Genomic DNA, 18,044 nt, shown 5'->3' with positions numbered 1-18,044 from the left:
TAGCCTCATTGTGACTTGCATAAAGACCAGCCAAAATATCCCAAGCCTATTTTGCAGATTTTGCAAAACGGATGTGAGGAACAATGGTGCGCTTCACAGACAACGCAATCAATGGATAAGCCTGCACATCCTTAACATCCCAACAAGCTTGTTCTGCCATAGGCAAAACAACTCTAACAGCAGCAATCCTTGCAGCAAGACCTGCAACATCCTCAACATCGCCTACATCCTCAGAACCAGGACGTACATCAATGCCCTACACAATATTCTAGACGCCCTTTGACACAAGAATGTGTTGCATCATACATAGGGTAATTGTCCCCATCCAACCTGTCCTCAGCAACAAACATCTTGAACACATCTATGTTGTTGTTGTCAGCCATGGTAAATGTTGCACCTGATGTGAAAACTGCCTAAAAATAGGAGAAAAGGAGCGGGAACAACACGTGATATATAGCACAAATCGTAGAAGACTGTAAGACACCTGTTATGCAGAAAATGCCACTGACAAAAATTCTGCACAAAATGACAAAATAGCATGTGCAGCACTGCCTGTAGTGAAAACGGAGGCCGAAATGAGCCCAAATCAAAAATCTGAGTAGACCAAGCTCTACGAGTTATCCTAAAGTATTTGTCGACCTACGAACGCTTTCCAAAGATCACTGAAATTGGAGAAAGTGAGCAGGCAAGTGCTGGAGCAGCTGGCGACTAAGCCCGAGAGGACGTAACTTGCTCTGATACCAATTGTTGGAATTAGGGTTGCAAAGAAACGCACATAGCTTGGAGAAGACGAAGGAAGCTCAAGGGACACAATAGAGAGTGTATTACTTAGTGTGCAATGGAAAGATAGATAGCCCTAGAGTGATGGGCGTATATACAATGCACGAGGGAAAATCCTCCTAAAGAGGGAAAAAGTGCCCCGGCGGTCCTAGTGTGTTCACACACATCACTACCACATATAAATGGTAACAAGCTCACCCCTCTCTAGACACACACAACCCCCACCAAGTCTTACAAGTAAGTGTTGTTGCCAGAGCTTCCATTGGAGGAGCTTACTTACATCAATTAGCATATACAAGGAGGCTTTAATCTAATTGCTCCATAGCCTCTTCTCTGTGGAGGATCTATGTTGAGCCTACCCTATTCTATTATTTTTGCTAGTTGGTTACAACATAATTTCTATTTCCTACTGTCTATTAATGCGGGTGATAATCAATAGACTTTTACCTATTGATCATTCTCTTCCTTGCCGAATTAAGGAGTACTAAAGCTACCCTAATTTCTCAAGGAGGTCTAATTCTCTTAATTATGCATAATTAATGTTTAATTGTTTCCTACCCACTTATGTGATTTTAGTACATGATTAAGAAGGAATTAGAAGCTCAAGGCACACAATAGAGAGTGCATTACTTAGTGTGCAATGGAAAGATAGATAGCCCTAGAGTGATGGGTGTATATACAATGCACGGGGGGAAAAACCTCCTAAAGAAGGAAAAAATGCCTCGGTGGTCCTAGTGTGTGTTCACACATCACTACCACTTGTATATGGTAATAAATCCCCCCTGGAGTAATGTGATGAATGAGAGCTAGCACATGAGAAAAGGGAAGTTCCATGCCCTGAGGACATGATTATTCTACAAAGGGGAGTAAGCCCAAAGCTTTGTGAAAAGTTTCAAACTTCTCACGAGACAATGCCTTTGTGAAAATATCTGCAAGGTTGTCATGTGTTGGCACATAAGCCAAGCTGATCTCTCCTGCTAAGAGCCTCTCCCTAACATAGTGGTAATGTACCTTAATATGCTTTGTGCAAGCATGAAAAATTGGGTTCCTCGCAACTGCCAATGTGCTCTGACTGTTAGTGTAGATAGTGTTGGCAGTGTCTTGCCCAACACCCAAATCAGCCATAAGGCGTCTGATCCATACACACTCAACCATAGTTGTGAAGACTACCCTGTACTCAGCCTCACAACTAGAAGTGGCCACAATAGGTTGCTTCTTGCTCAACCAAGATATACATGAACTGCCAAGCATGAAACCAAAACCACTTGTGGACACTTGCGTGTCAAAACAACTAGCCCAATTTGAGTCCGAAAAAGCATGTAATTTTGGTGGCAATGATCCCCCCTTGGGATAAAACAAGCCAAGATGTAAAGTGCCACTAAGGTAGTGGAAAAGCCGCTTGATATCCTGGCAATGCTTAGACCCTGGGCTATGCATAAATCTATTGACCTATGGGATTGCAAACTGAATATCCGGCCTCGTGTTGCATTCATAATTGAGGCATCCAACAGAAGTTTGGTAAAGAGTGACATCTGTAGGACAACCGGCATAATGAAGACTCAATTTTAAACCTGTTTCCATGGGAGTGGTAATAGGTTTGCAATTCTCAAATCCAAACTTACATAGCAATGTCTCTATGTAACTTTTTTGACACAAGGCAATACCACAATCACACTGCTTAAATTGTATGCCCAAGTAATCATGCAACAGCCCCAAATCTTTCATCATGAAAGTAGCATTCAAATCAACCTTAAATTCAGAAATATGTCTCTCATTTGGTCCAATGATCAGCAAATCATCTACATAAAGAACCACAATGAGAAGTATATCACCCTCATGCTTTACATACAATGTGCTTTCTGTTGGACTGGTACGAGAGCCTTGTTTGACCAAATGAGTGTCAGCTTTCTCATACCAAGCATGAGGAGAATCTTTCAACCCATACAAATCTTTCTTACATCTGCACACTTTGTCCTCTTGTCCTTTCTTGAGCAAAACCGCAAGGCTGTGTTACATAAACTTCCTCAAATATGTCACCATTCAAGAAAGCAATAACAATGTTGGATTGATGTACATTCCAACCAAAATGAGCTGCCAATGCAAATAGAAAACACACTGTAGTTATACAAGAAGTGGGAGAAAAATTTTCTTCATAATCTATGCCTTTTTATTGTGCATAACCCTTTGCAACAAGTCGAGCCTTTGGCGATTGATCTCACCATTCGGCTCGCGTTTCAACTTGTAAACCCACTTTGTACCAATGGCCTTTTTGCCAAGGGGCAAATCACATAAAGTCCATGTGTCATTTTCTATAAGTGCATCATATTCTGATTGCATGGCAGCCTTCTAACTTTCTAAATTCTGTGCTTCATCAAACGATAGAGGTTCCTCATCATCAAACACAACTAAAGAATAACAATCGATGCATGGCTAGAGACTGAACAAGTACGACTAGACAAAGGCGCATCCAATTTACTATCACACAATGTATGCACCAGCCATTTTGGCATACCTCTAGCCTGTTCATTTTCAGCCCTTTCCTCATCAAGTACATCATGTACATTCGCATCAGTAATAGGCTGATCTGTTACATTTTGAAAACCCCCATAGGTTGTACATTTGCCTCTTGGAATTTACATTCGTATTTCCACCACTGAAAAGAGACAACAAAGTGTCATAAATGTCCTGTGAGCTTACATTATTGTCTCTAGTACATGACAGCAAGGTCTGAACAGAATCTTCCACAAACACTACATCCCGTGAAACCAAAATATGATTTGTTTGTGGATGATACAACCTGTAACTTTTTCTTTTAGCACTATAACCAACATAAATACATTTGATATCCTTATCATCCAATTTTTTGTGTTGTGTTTGTGGCACCAAAGCATATGCAAAACAACCAAAAACATGCATGTGCTCAATAGAAGGTTTTCTGTCATGCCATGCTTCATATGGAGTAATAGATTGCAAAGCTTTGGTAGGACACCTGCTAAGGATATAAGTGGCACACATGATGGCCTCGCCAAAAAGAATGCAGCAAAGCTTGACTTTTGACCATACATCGTGCCATTTTCGTAAGTGACTTGTTTTTCCTCTCAACAACACCATTTTGATGAGGTGTATAAGGCACTATACATTGGTGTTTTATCCCACGACTTCCCAAAAATGCATTAAATTCATGGGACATATACTCCCCCCTCGATCGGAACTAAGGGTGCCCATAGTACATTTCGGTACATTTTCAGCCATAGTCAAAAAAATTTTGAAACACATAAAAACTTCGAACTTCTCTTTAAGCGGAAATACCCATGCCTACCTGGAGTAATCATCAATGAAAGTCACGAAGTAAAGGTAATTGCCCAAGGACGGAGTTTTCATGGGCCCACAAATATCACTATGCACAAGTTGCAACCTGCATGTGGACCTAGCTAAACCATCCTTTAGAAACTTCAAACACTGCATCTTACCCAAAATACAGCCTTCACAAACATGTTTGACAGGTGCTTCAAGAAGCGGCAAAGAAGCAACCATATCAGATTTCTGCAAATGCAGCAAACTGGCAAAATTCAGATGCCCAAAACGTGCATGCCAGAATTTTTCATCTAAAACAACTGTCATAATAATCAATATCTAATTCTCCTAAATAATTTTCTCATATTAAACTGATCATTTAATGTGGGGAAGTGCCAGGGGAGAAAAAGCTAGAATATTGGTTAAGATAGCAGACCGGCCACAGTAGGGATCCAAAGGAGGGAAAATAGGGATCCAAAGGGGGGGGCATCTGCAAAAGATCCATGTGCCACAATGGGCTAAAAAGACCCTAAGGTTCAGCCCATTAAGACTTCCAAAATGCTAAGGTTCCAAAATTCAAAGGTTGTGTCCAAAGGGTTAAATCTTAGGGGGAATTGGATGGTTTGTGTGCTCTCCAAAGTCAACACATATCCCTACATGGGAGGGGGCAAGCCCTTCTTCTAGGGGATGAGAGAGAAAGCCACACACACACACACACACACACACACACACACACACACACACACACACACAGGCTCCCTTTACACAAAGGGAATGAGGGACACATGTCAGCTCCCTAGGCCAGATGCCCACAAGGTGTGCCCAATTTCTATTGGATGACCCTTGAAGTGGACCAATGAGAATTAAGCTAGAGTAAATCTAGTTTAATTAATTTAAAAACATTTAATAAAAGAAACCAATGAGAATTAAGTCTCCTAGAAGACTATTGGGCAGTCTCCCAAGGGGTCCAATGAGCATTCAGCAGCCCAATGGCTTGCCTGATTTCTATTGGCCAGGAGGCAAAGGGGTCCAATGAGAGTTTAGTTTAATTATTTAATTACCTAAAGCTCTCACAAAAGGGGAAAGGGGGACACATGTCAGAAGGCTATCACTTATGCTGCTTAATTGTAATTGGCTTCACTTGGGGAGGGCCAATGAGGCTTCAGGAAGAGCATTTAGCAAGAGGGCTCGCCCAAGAGAGAGAGGGGGCTGATTTTTGCAAGGCATTATCACACACACACTCACACAAGCTCATGTGTGAAGAAAGAGAAGACTATCTCTTCCCAAGCTTTAATGGAGAACTCATCACCTACTCCAAGCTTGTGAGATAGAAGCCTACATCAACACTCTCTTGGCATGTGGATGCAAATCCAACCAAGAGCCAAGCTTCAATGCATGCTCATCTCCTCTACCAAGCTAATTACTAAGCTAAGCTATGCTAATATGAGTGATTATGTGAGGAGATGTACATCTTTCTCGTAAGATACTCCTTCTTCTGTTAGGAAATAAGACGTAGCTAAATAGATAATTGAGTAGATTACTTAATGGAGAGAGACAGATAGATTATAGAGTAGAGAGAGAGAGAGAGTACACACGATATACGTGGCTCACCCAATGTGGGCTACGTCCACGGGAAAGTAGCCCTCAATGGCTTTAGTACTTCCAAACAAGAAGTAGTTTACAAAGGGATTATACCCTTAATGGAGCTCCCGCCTTGCTTCACTCTCACCACCTCACACTCACCTTGTTGCATCAACTTCACACTATGAAATGTGTCTAGAAATGGCCTCCTTTTATAAGCCAAAAGGGCTGCCCTCTCTTATGAGAGACAGCCATGTGTAGCCGCCCTTGTGCGAATAAGTCTAAATCGGACCCTCCAATCCGCCCATGTGTGGCCGCCCTTGTGAAGACAAGTCTGCTTTTGAATTCGGCCACCGGCCATTGACTTCCGACCACTTTCCGACTGTCGTCCGGCTATAATATTCCGACGAAAAGGAATATTCCGGCGAAAAAAAAAAGTCTCGGGGGCCTCTAAAGTTGCCCCTGATTCTTGTCCGTGAAAATTTTGGTTTCCGGTGAGTGATTTTCCTTCACGCACGATGGCTTCTCCTCATAATGGGGACCTTACAAATGTGCGCTTTTACCACAGAAAATTACAAGGGTAAATCAGGCTCCATACTCAACATCTTCCTCTCAATCTACTCTCACACCCTGCTAGCTCTCACCATCTTCGAAGGTGTGTGAGGTCTTGGGTCTGAGAATGGGGATAAGTCAAGTTGTGTTTGTTAAGTGTTTGCTTAGTGCATGAAGCTTTCATCTTTAGTGCAGTAGCTAGTCTTGAAGGAACACAAAGAATTGTATTGTATAATGTCTCTCTTGATGGGAGAAACCATAATACAAAGCCTTTTGGAGGGGGGACCGGCTCCATGAAAATCCGGTCCTCAACTGTTGTCATTAGCTTAATCTCTCTCTCTTTTGAAAGTATTGTTGATGCTATCTAACTAGGTGTTATGCTTTTTGTTGCTCTCTCCACCCAAGCACTCTTGTAATTCTCATTAGGAATCTATTCTAATGAAATTCCCACTATGTTCATGCTCATTTCCGCTACACACAAGTTATTAGGCCATTAAATGCTACATTGGTATCAGAGCTCAAGGTTTGTCTTTTCTTGCTCAAGAAGGGAGGTCCTCAAGCTAGCTACAAATGGTTGGTATTATTAATTGCCCGTGAGTAAGTAGAATAGGGATTTTTCAGCTTTGCAGTGCGCCTGCCTTTATGCAGTTAACGGGGCATCACCGTCGAGAGCTATGGTCTTAATAGTGGAGTCCTACGGGGCTTGCCTACGGCTTAACCACTATTGAGCTATTTGAAGGTTGACAGGAGCCGGTGCTGTTTTGGTGTTGAAAGACTGTCTCTTCTATTCCTTGCAATTAATGGTATTCCAGCCACGGGTATAATAGCTTGAGTGCTTTTTCTAAAGGGGTAAAGAGGAGTAGCAACTAGGGTTTGAAGTGCCAAAGTACACCTAAAAAGTTTACACCTAAAAGTTGTTAGAATGGCTGACAATAGTAAAGAGAGTGAAATTAATGTTGATAACTTTGATTTTGCTCATGAGCAAGCTACTAATGATGCTTCAATGCTTGTTAACTATCTTGTTTGTAGGATTCAACAAGCCATGGGCAATCCATCTCTCCAAAGTGAAGTGCAACGGCAGCTCCGTGCTCACGGGATTCTCCAAGCTCATCAGCATGACGAGAGAGCACCTAGGAAGCCTCCTTGTGAGACTACCAAAAGAGATCTCTCTCCGATTCGGGAAGAAGAAGAGAATCCATATGAAGGGCTCAAGAATTTACTTCTTGATGATGCATCTCCTTCCCAAAGGAGAACTCAAGAGCCTCCACCGAAGGAACGAGAAAGAAGTGAGTCTCCCGCCACCTCGGCGGAGATGGCTCCACGAAGATGGCGGGCTAAACGCTCTCCATCACCACCAAAGCGGAGAAGACCATCATACTCTTCTCCACGCCATAATTCAATGAGGGATGATAAAAAGCAAGAGAAGAAAAAGGCGAGAAAGAGGACATCCTCTTCTCCATCTTCTTCATCCTCTTCCTCTTATGAAAGCTATGGTGAAGACGACAAAGATCAAGACAAGAAAAAGGCGAGAAAGAGGTCACCCTCTTCTCCACCTTCTGAAGAAAGTGATGGTGCAACCTTTGAACCATCAAAAAGAAGAGGCCATAGGAAATCCTATGCCGCATGGAAGAGGTCGTCCAAGCTAAAGAAATTCAAAGAGGGAGGGAAGAGCATCTCTTTCCTTACCTATGAGGGCACCTTTGGTGCTACGGACAAAGCACTTGTGTGTGTTCTGGGTGTGTACCCCCTTTCCATCTTTTGGTGCCCCCATAGAGGAGAACACTGATACTCCTCATTGAGGGTGAAAATGGTGTTTAAGTGGTGCTGGAAATGCAAGTATGGAAGAGTAGGTTCTGTTGAGGATGGAGAGGGAAAAATTATTGATTTTCATAGGTGTCAAAGATGCAAAAGCCTGGGTGCAAGACTATGGTTTGTTTCTACTAGAAAGCAATGTGTCGAGAGGAGACGGTGCGGTGCAATTGTTCCCACGCCTGATTCATGGTAAATCCAAGTGGTGGTTCAATGGACTACCTGAAGAATTGAAGAATGATCATGAAGCAGGCTTTTTGAATCAAGTTGTGCCGCATGGACAGTTGGACAAAGTGAAGCGGAAACTCAACGGATTGAAGCAAATCTTGGAGGGTGATTTTAAAGCTTTCTTATGGGAGTTTTAAGTCCATTGGGGAAAGCTTGTGAAGGTAACTGCTGCTGAGAATGTCAAATTTTTGAAGTTGGGTAAGTTTTGGATTTCTTGCATGAGGACGTGTGAGACTAGGTAGAAATTAATGGCCCGATGTCATAATGTTTGGAATCAACTTGAAAAGTTAAATGTTTCCACTACCCGTGGTAGATTGCAGACTTCTTTTTTTGAAAGTATAAGTAGAATATATCAAATTGTGATCCTCAATGCCTATGGGTGATTTAGTCGTTGGGTCTTACCCCAAAACTACACTTCCATAGACACTCGTAGTGCTATAGAGAGATCAAGAGATCCACACAAGTGAGAGGCCTAACTCTTATGAACAACTAGGCTGTCTCAACTTTTTGCTGCCTCTAGACTCCTTGGTATAGATCAGCTGATGTGAGTTTAAGAGTATCAAAAACTCAACGTGATTTTGGCACTAAAAACATGTAGTGCTAATAGAACACCCAAAACATCAGTAATGGCAAGACTCTTGCTTGGTCACTAACATCGATGGGGACTCCACTAGGTAGATCTATTCAAGCTGGAGGACAATTACCCAGGAGATGCCAACATTTGGGTCCTACCCTAGGTCTGGCAATGGCTCTTAGCCTTTGTGGCCCATAGCCCTTATGCCAATAACAAGTTAGTGTATAATCGACGAGCCAATGAAGATTAATTTGGTGATGTCTTGGCCACTTGCTAGTTGAGAGTTCGATGCGGCGTTTGCAGATGAGGGCTTCATGGAGTCCTCTAAGCTATGCCATGTAGCTATGCACTTTCAAAAGTCCGCCAGACAATGGTGGTCTAGCCTACGAGCCAACGGTGAAGCTCCACGAACATGGAAAGCTTTAAGAGCTTCCATTATGAAGCAATTTTTGGCCACCGATGCCAAAGACAAAGTAATCACCGAATGGCGAAGCTTAAAGCTCTCTCCCAATGAATCCATCCACAAATATGTAGACAAGTTTTGGGACCTACAACTCAAAGCCACTGTCTTCAAAAAGTTGGATTTTGGAGAGCAAAAGCAACAATTTTGTGCGGGCTTAACCGAAGAAATGACGGAGTATGTCAACTCCCAAAGGCCACGTACCATATCGGAGGTAATACACCACACTATGGTGGCCTCTCGAATCAATTTCCAAATGGGGGCTAAAAGAAATATTAAGCCCCTGGAAAACAAGGGTTCCAATGAGCCTAAGGGGAAGGACAATGTCCAAAAGTCTCCTAAGGGCAACTCCAACAAAGCTAAAGAGAAGGGACTTTACAAAGGTAAGAATAAACTCTCTCCTGAAGAGCTTGAGCATTATCGTAAGGATAACCGGTGTTTCAAGTGCGGCGAACAAGGGCATGCGTACCGCGCTTGTCCCCAAAAGAACAACCGCCAAGATCCTCCTAGAGCTTCCTTGGTTGAAATCCAAGAGGAGGAGACTCACCAAACTCACCACAAAGGATCTCCTCTATGCCATGCTTGGGGAAAGGTAAGAGAACATGATGCTTTTATTCTCTTTGACCCTGGTTCTACTCACAATTTTATATCTATGGAGTTAGCCACCAAGCTAGGCATACAATCCTACGAGATGGGAGATGTCCATACACCAGCTTTCAACAAGTCAATAAAGAGCTCTATTTTCGTGTACATGATTTTTGTTAAAGACTCTCAAAATGAACCTAATGCTTTAGCAAAAGAAAATAAAAGCAACCAAAAAGGAATTAGAGTTATCCAATTTTCTCAAGGGGTTTCAAGATGTTTTTATTGACGACATCCCTTGTGAGCTACCTCCTGAACGAGGTAATGATGACCATGCAATTGAACTTCTTCCAAGAATTTCACCGCCTAACAAACCTCCTTATAGAGTTTCTCAAGCTCAACAAGAGGAGATTTTGCGGCAAGTGCATGAGTTAGTTGAGAAGGGTATGGTTAGGCCAAGCTCATCTCCCTTTTGCTCACCTGTGCTATTAGTGCAAAAGAAAGACGGCACATATCGTATGTGTGTCGACTATAGAGCACTAAATAGGATCACTATCAAGAATAGGTTTCCCGTTCCATGGGTAGAAGACCTATTTGATAAGCTACAAGGATGGACCTACTTCAGTAGGATTGACCTAAAAAGTGGCTATCATCAAATAAAGATAGTTGATCAAGACATGGTAAAGACCACATTTTGCACCACATTTGGTCTTTACGAATACATTGTCATGCCTTTTGGCTTGACCAATGCACCAGCCACATTCAACCGCTTGATGGAGAAGCTGTTCAAGACTCATCGAACCTTCACTGGAGTGTTCTTTGATGATATTATCATCTACTCTAATTCATTGGAGGAACACAAGCAACACCTCCAGGTAATATTTCAAGTTTTAAGAGAGAATAAACTTTATGTTAATCGAAAGAAAAGTGAATTTTTCTTGCAAGAGATTCAGTATTTAGGTCATATTATCTCTCAAGATGGCATCCAAATGGATCCATCTAAGTTAGAGGTAATAAAAGGATGGCCTAAACCAAGGAATCTTCATGAACTAAGAAGCTTTATAGGTATGTGTGCATACTATAGACGCTTCATAGAAAAGTTCTCACAAATTGCGGGACCATTACATGACCTAACAAAGAAAAGCGTTAGGTATACATGGTTTGCTAAGGAGAACAATGCTTTCGAAAAGCTTAAAGAAAATCTTATCTCTCAACCTATGCTTACACTACCGGATCTCTCAAAACCATTTGAGGTCCAATGTGATGCTTGTGGTGATTGCCTTGGAGTTGTTTTGCTCCAAGAAGGGCATGCCATAGGCTATGAGAGTCGAAGGCTCGACCCTGTTGAGCAAGCTCTAGGCACGTATGAAAAGGAACTCCTTGCAGTTCTAGATGCCTTAGACTCATGGAAGCACTATTTATTGGGGACTCCTTTCATTCTGCGGACGGATCATCGAAGTCTTAAGTACTTCATGACGCAGACCAAGCTCTCCGACATTGCTGGCAAGCATAATCAAGTAGCTGATGCACTCTCAAGACGGTCGAGAGTGAATGCGGTTTCCATAGCAACTCACAATGATCTATCTTCAATGATAGATGAGTATGCTATTGATCCGGATTTTAAAGATGTGATTTCAGCCCTTGCATTAGGGAATAAAGAAGAACCATTTACCTTACAAGATGGTTATCTTCTCTTTGGCAATAGACTATGCGTTACTAACTCACTATGTGAGAAAGTAATGTATGAATCTCATGCTCCACCTTATGCGGGGCATAGAGGGATTCAGTCTACCTTAAAGGGAATTGAAACATATTTCTATTGGCCTACCATGAAAGTGAACATACAAGAGTATGTTTCTAAATGTGTGGTATGCCAAAAGACAAAATTTGACAGAGGGAAGCAACTTGGATTGCTTCAACCCTTGCCAATCCATAATTCACCATGGGAGAGCATATCCATTGATTTTTTCTTTGGATTGCCTAAGTCTATCTATGGGAATACGGGAATATGGATGATAGTAGACAGGTTCAGTAAAAAAGCTCATTTTATACCTGTCAAAAAGACTATCAAAGCCCATCAAATGGCAACCCTCTTCATTTCACAAATTTTCAAGTACCATGGCTTGCCAATGTCCATAGTGTCGGATAGAGATCCTAGAATGACCAGTAATTTCAGGAAGGGTCTCTTTGAGAATTTAGGGACAAGGCTAAACTTCTCTTCGGCCTATCATCCACAAACGGATGGCCAAAGTGAAATAGCTAACCTAACCATTCTCGATCTACTAAAAGCCTAAGTAATGGAAGTAGATCAAAAATCCCAATGGGAGAAGTAATTACCCTTAGTGGAGTATGCTTACAATAACACTGTACATACTTCCACGGGAAAAGCACCTTTCGAGGTAATTGAGGGAAGATCAAAAAGTCCCTTGATACTTAAGGTACATGGGAAGATCTTCGCTGCAGATGAGTATAGCCGAGACCTACAAGAATCTTTTCAAAAGATTAAGGATGCTATCTCTATCTCACAGCAAAGGCAAAAGGCTGCTACTGAGAAGCACAAAAGAGCCCAAGACTTTAAAGAAAATGATTGGGTCTTGTTAAAGTTTCCCAAGGCTTGATTAAGGCACACGGCGGGCAAGAATCCTACGGGCCACCAAAAGTACTATGCTAAACTAGCAAAAAGGTACTATGGTCCCTTTCAAATTCTTAGGCCAATCAATGAGATGGCCTATCAACTCAAGTTGCCCAATCATTGGCTCATACACAATGCTTTTCATGTGAGCCTATTAAAGCCTTACAAAGGAGAGCCACCTCAAGAACTAACTATTGAGGACCCACCGGAGATCGAGGACCAAGAGGAGGTGCTGCAGCCCGAGTCCATTCTCCGACATGAAGACAAGGTACTAAGAGGCGGTAAGACTATCCGACATTATCTTATTAAGTTTAAGAATTATCCTTTTGAAGATGCTAGATGGATGCAAGGCATACAATTAAAGGATAACCTAAACCTTGTCAATGCTTACAATGCTTCCCAAGAGTAAGCAAATGTACAAAATGTTAAAAATGAACAAAGTTTTTGTCTTATAAGACTCTCTTTTTCTTTATTGTGCACAAAAATGAAGTAGTATGCATGCTTAGATCAAGTTTGTGGAGACGATGTCTCCCAAATACCAACTAGAGCTTGTCACTCTACTATGGAAGACTGATAGGACTAATGTGCAGACATGCTTGCGGAAGCCTCAGGCTCTCAAGCGCCAAATGGACTAGTCATCCATTGTGGAATGATGTCGTAGGGTAACATAGGGATCCTCTACCCGCTAAGAAAAGGACTCATGAATATGCTTTATCCTCTCTACACCATAGTCGAGGATGACTATGATTTCAAGTGAGAGGTAATGTCATAATAATCAATATCTAATTCTCCTAAATGATTTTCTCATATTAAACTGATCATTTAATGTGGGGAAGTGCTAGGGGAGAAAAAGCTAGAATATTGGTTAAGCTAGCAGACCGGCCATAATAGGGATCCAAAGGAGGGAAAATAGGGATCCAAAGGGGGGGCCATATGCAAAAGAGCCATGTGCAACAATGGGCCAAAAAGACCCTAAGGTTCAGACCATTAAGACTTCCAAAATGCTAAGGTTTCAAAATTCAAAGGTTGTGTACAAAGGGTTAAAGCCTAGGGGGAATTGGATGCTTTGTGTGCTCTCCAAATTCAACACATATCCCTACATGGGAGGGGGCGAGCCCTTCTTCTAGGGGATGAGAGAGAAATCCACACACACACACACACACACACACACACAGGCTCCCTTTACACAAAGCGAATGAGGGACACATGTCAGCTCCCTAGGCCAGATGCCCACAAGGTGTGCCCAATTTCTATTGGATGACCCTTGAAGTGGACCAATGAGAATTAAGCTAGAGTAAATCTAGTTTAATTAATTTAAAAACATTTAATAAAAGAAACCAATGAGAATTAAGTCTCCTAGAAGACTATTGGGCAGTCTCCCAAGGGGTCCAATGAGCATTCAGGAGCCCAATGGCTTGCCTGATTTCTATTGGCCAGGAGGCAAAGGGGTCCAATGAGAGTTTAGTTTAATTATTACCTAAAGCTCTCACAAAAGGGGAAAGGGGGACACATGTCAGAAGGCTATCACTTATGTTGCTTAATTGTCATTGGCTTGACTTGGGGAGAGCCAATGAGGGCTCAGCAAGAGCAAATAGCAAGAGGGCTCGCCCAAGAGAGAGAGGGGGCAGATTTTTGCAGGGCATTATCACACACACACACACACTCACACAAGCTCATGTGTGAAGAAAGAGAAGACTATCTCTTCCCAAGCTTTAATGGAGAACTCATCACCTACTCCAGGCTTGTGAGATAGAAGCCTACATCAACACTCTCTTGGCATGTGGATGTAAATCCAACCAAGAGCCAAGATTCAATGCATGCTCATCTCCTCTACCAAGCTAATTACTAGGCTAAGCTATGCTAATATGAGTGATTATGTGAGGAGATGTACATCTTTCTCGTAAGATACTCCTTCCTCTCAATCTACTCTCATACCCTGCTAGCTCTTACCCTCTTCGAAGGTGTGTGAGGTCTTGGGTCTGAGAATGGGGATAATTCAAGTTGTGTTTGTTAAGTGTTTCCTTAGTGCATGAAGCTTTCATCTTCATTGCACTAGCTAGTCTTGAAGGAACACAAAGAATTGTATTGTACAATGTCTCTCTTGATGGGAGAAACCATAATACAAAGCCTTTTGGAGGGGGGACTGGCTCCATGCAAATCCGGTCCTCAACTGTTGTCATTAGCTTAATCTCTCTCTCTCTCTCTCTCTCTCTCTCTCTCTCTCTCTCTCTCTCTCTCTCTCTCTCTCTCTCTCTCTCTCTCTCTCTCTCTCTCTTTTGAAAGTATTGTCGATGCTATCTAACTAGGTGTTATGCTTTTTGTTGCTCTCTCCACCCAAGCACTCTTGTAATTCTCATTAGGAATCTATTCTAATGAAATGCCCACTATGTTCATGCTCATTTACGCTACACACAAGTTATTAGGCCATTAAATGTTACAACAACCCTTGAATATGCAATTGCATTTGCAAAATTTTGTCCACAATTGTCATACAAAGTGAGCTTATACATCCCACGACACAAAAGGCTAGATGCAAAAATTTCATCACCAAAACTGAGATCATGAATTGTACTATTGTCATCCACAAATTTGACTACAAGTCCAAGTCCAGCAAGTGTAGATATAGACAAAAGATTCTTCCTGATCCCAGGTACATAAAGTGCATCGACAGGTGTGAAAGAACTGCCATTTTCAATACTAAGCACAATCTTTCCAACCCCTAAACTAGATAAGAGGCATTGTTGGCACAAGTGACTAAATTCCCATGACGGACAGACTCAAAGAGGTGAAAAATTCATGATGTGAGGTAATGTGCTTTGTAGCACCATTGTCGAAATACCACAAATGTGAATCTGCAACAACTGACATGCATGCATCATGGACAACACGATTGTAAGTGCACTCTGCATTAAGAGCCCATTCTGCATCAACATCAGCATCACAGTCTCCTTTCATAGAAGACTCAACAATGGCTGCATTTATAGTGGAACAAGCATTTGCAGTGGAACCACCCTCTTTCTTCTTAGCCTCTTTGGCCTTCAACTGAGGACACTACTTGATCAAGTGATCATTAGATCTACAATAATGGCAACGCATTTTCTTTTTGCCGTTATCACCAAAATTTCTAGTCGAATTGTTGTCAGCACAAGCATTAGGAATAGAAGTTTTTCCACTTGCAGCTCAACCATAAGAAGTGGCTGCATTGTGTTACCACCCTGTCTTTGAGAATCAATAAAAGCCTATTCAACTGCACACTGCCTAGTCCTGTTTTTTCTAGAAACTGGCTCTTGCAACAACAATGTGCATGATGCATTAATTTTGACGACTTCAAGATTTCCTTGGGTCATAAGTCTCCAAGTACTAGTAAAAGTATGGTAAGAATCTCGTAAGGCATCAAGAACAGTCTGCACAAGGGAACTGTCTGAAATGACTTCACCTGTAGAAATACGTTTCTCATTAATATCCTTGACACTAGCAAAGAAAGTTTCCATATCATCTTCCTCATGCATAATCTTCGACTCAGCTCTTTACGCAACAATGCAATTTTTGCCTCATTGCGACTTGCATAAAGACCAGCCAGAGTAGCCCAAGCCTATTTTGGAAATTTCAATGAATGAATGTGAGGAGTAATGGTACGCTTCACAGACAACACAATCAATGCGTGAGCATGTGTATCCTTTACATCCCAATGAACTTGTTCTGCCATAAGCAAAACAACTCTTAGAACAGCAATCCGTGTAGCAAGACCTGCAACATGCTCAACATCGCCTACATCCTCAAAACCAGGGCGTACATCAATGCCCTACACAATATTTCAAATGCCCTTTGACATAAGAACATGTTGCATCATGTAAACCCACATAGGGTAATTATCCCCATCCAATCTGTCCTCAGAAGCAAACATCTTCAACACATCTGTGTTGTTGTCAGCCATGGTAAATGTTGCACCTAATGTGAAAACTGCTAGAAAAGAGGAGAAACAAAGCGAGAACTGTAAAAGATTGTAAGGCACCTGCTATGCAAAAAAAAAACACTGATATAAATTTTGCACAAAATGACAAAATAGCCTATGCAGCCTCTTGTTGCTTGCCTGTAGTGGAAATGAAGGCCGAAATGAGCTCAAATCAGAAATCTGAGCAGACTCAGCTCTACGAGCGATCCCAAAATCATGGTCAACCTACAAACGCTTGCCAAAGCTCATGAAAATTGGAGAAAGTGAGCAGGTGTGTGCTATAGCTGCTGGCGACTAAGCCCGCGAGGATGCAACCTACTCTGATACCAATTGTTGGAATTAGGGTTGCAAGAAAACACAAACAGCTTGGAGAAAATGAAGGAAGCTCAAGGCACACAATAGAGAGTGTATTACTTAGTGTGCAATGGAAAGATAGATAGCCCTGGAGTGATGGGCGTATATACAATGCACCGAGGAAAAAACCTCCTAAAGAGGGAAAAAATGCCCCGGCGGTCCTAGTGTGTTCACACACATCACTACCACATGTATATGGTAACAACTTTCATCTATCCTTTATCTATTCTTGGTTAGGGGGCCAAGCCAAACAATTAGTGGTTTCTCAAATTTTTTTCAATATTTTTCGTGGGCTTAAGCTGGAAATCTGATGAACTAGGGATTTATCTGACCACTTATGCCAACTACAAAGATGTTAAGATTATTACCAGTTTACTCAAGCCTTGTATTGAAGATGATGACTTTCCCTTGTTGAAAAGACCTAACTCTTTAGACACCCCCAATAATACATTCACATCGTTGTTGACACCTAGTTCTTTCTCTAATTTTAACAGAGGAAAATCTTGTGGCTTTACTAGAGGAAGAGGAAGAAACACTGCTATCCGGCACCTCCTTGACTTATGATCACCTATGCTGTGCAGGTTTCTTTTTCCCATGTGGAAGGATGTATCTTACTAAGAAGACCTCTTGCAAGGAGTATATCTATGAACATTGTATTTTCCAAAGTGAATTTTTGGATTGGGTGCACCCAAAAAAATATTTTGTGAGTGTTTTGACTTACTTATTGGAAACCATGAAATACTCGATAATATACTTTTTGGTTGAAAGTATCAACAACCTATTAAGAATCTTGTCTACAGTAATGATTTATCACGACACAACACCATTCTGGAATGTGCTTGTGATAAATATATCTCTTTTTGTAAGGACTTATGGCAAGCATGCCTACACTTGTGAACTTGACTTAGTTAAAGATACCACAGTCCGGAAAATTTTAGCGAAAGGACTAAATCACATACCCTTTTTTTCAAGAAACCCATATCTTGGTTTATCAGCTTTACTTAGCTGCTTAATTGACCTTCTCAGTACTCTCCAACTGAAGAAGAAAATCCTACTGGACTTAGCTAAAATGGTTGAACAATGTTTCTTTCAAAACATCTTGCTTATACCATACAAATGGTTGTCTACTGAGAGTTCCTGGATCACACCACAACTTGCAATTGAATTTCAGAAGTTTTCACAAGATTGGTTTATAGTAGGGTTGGATAAAAGCTCCAACTGTCCCACTCTTTTGTGCAAAAACTTG

The sequence above is a fragment of the Adiantum capillus-veneris genome, chromosome 19 (genome assembly GCF_014529385.1).
Source record: "Adiantum capillus-veneris isolate H3 chromosome 19, ASM1452938v2, whole genome shotgun sequence".
Lineage (NCBI taxonomy): Eukaryota > Viridiplantae > Streptophyta > Polypodiopsida > Polypodiales > Pteridaceae > Adiantum > Adiantum capillus-veneris.
This window is presented reverse-complemented; position numbering follows the sequence as displayed.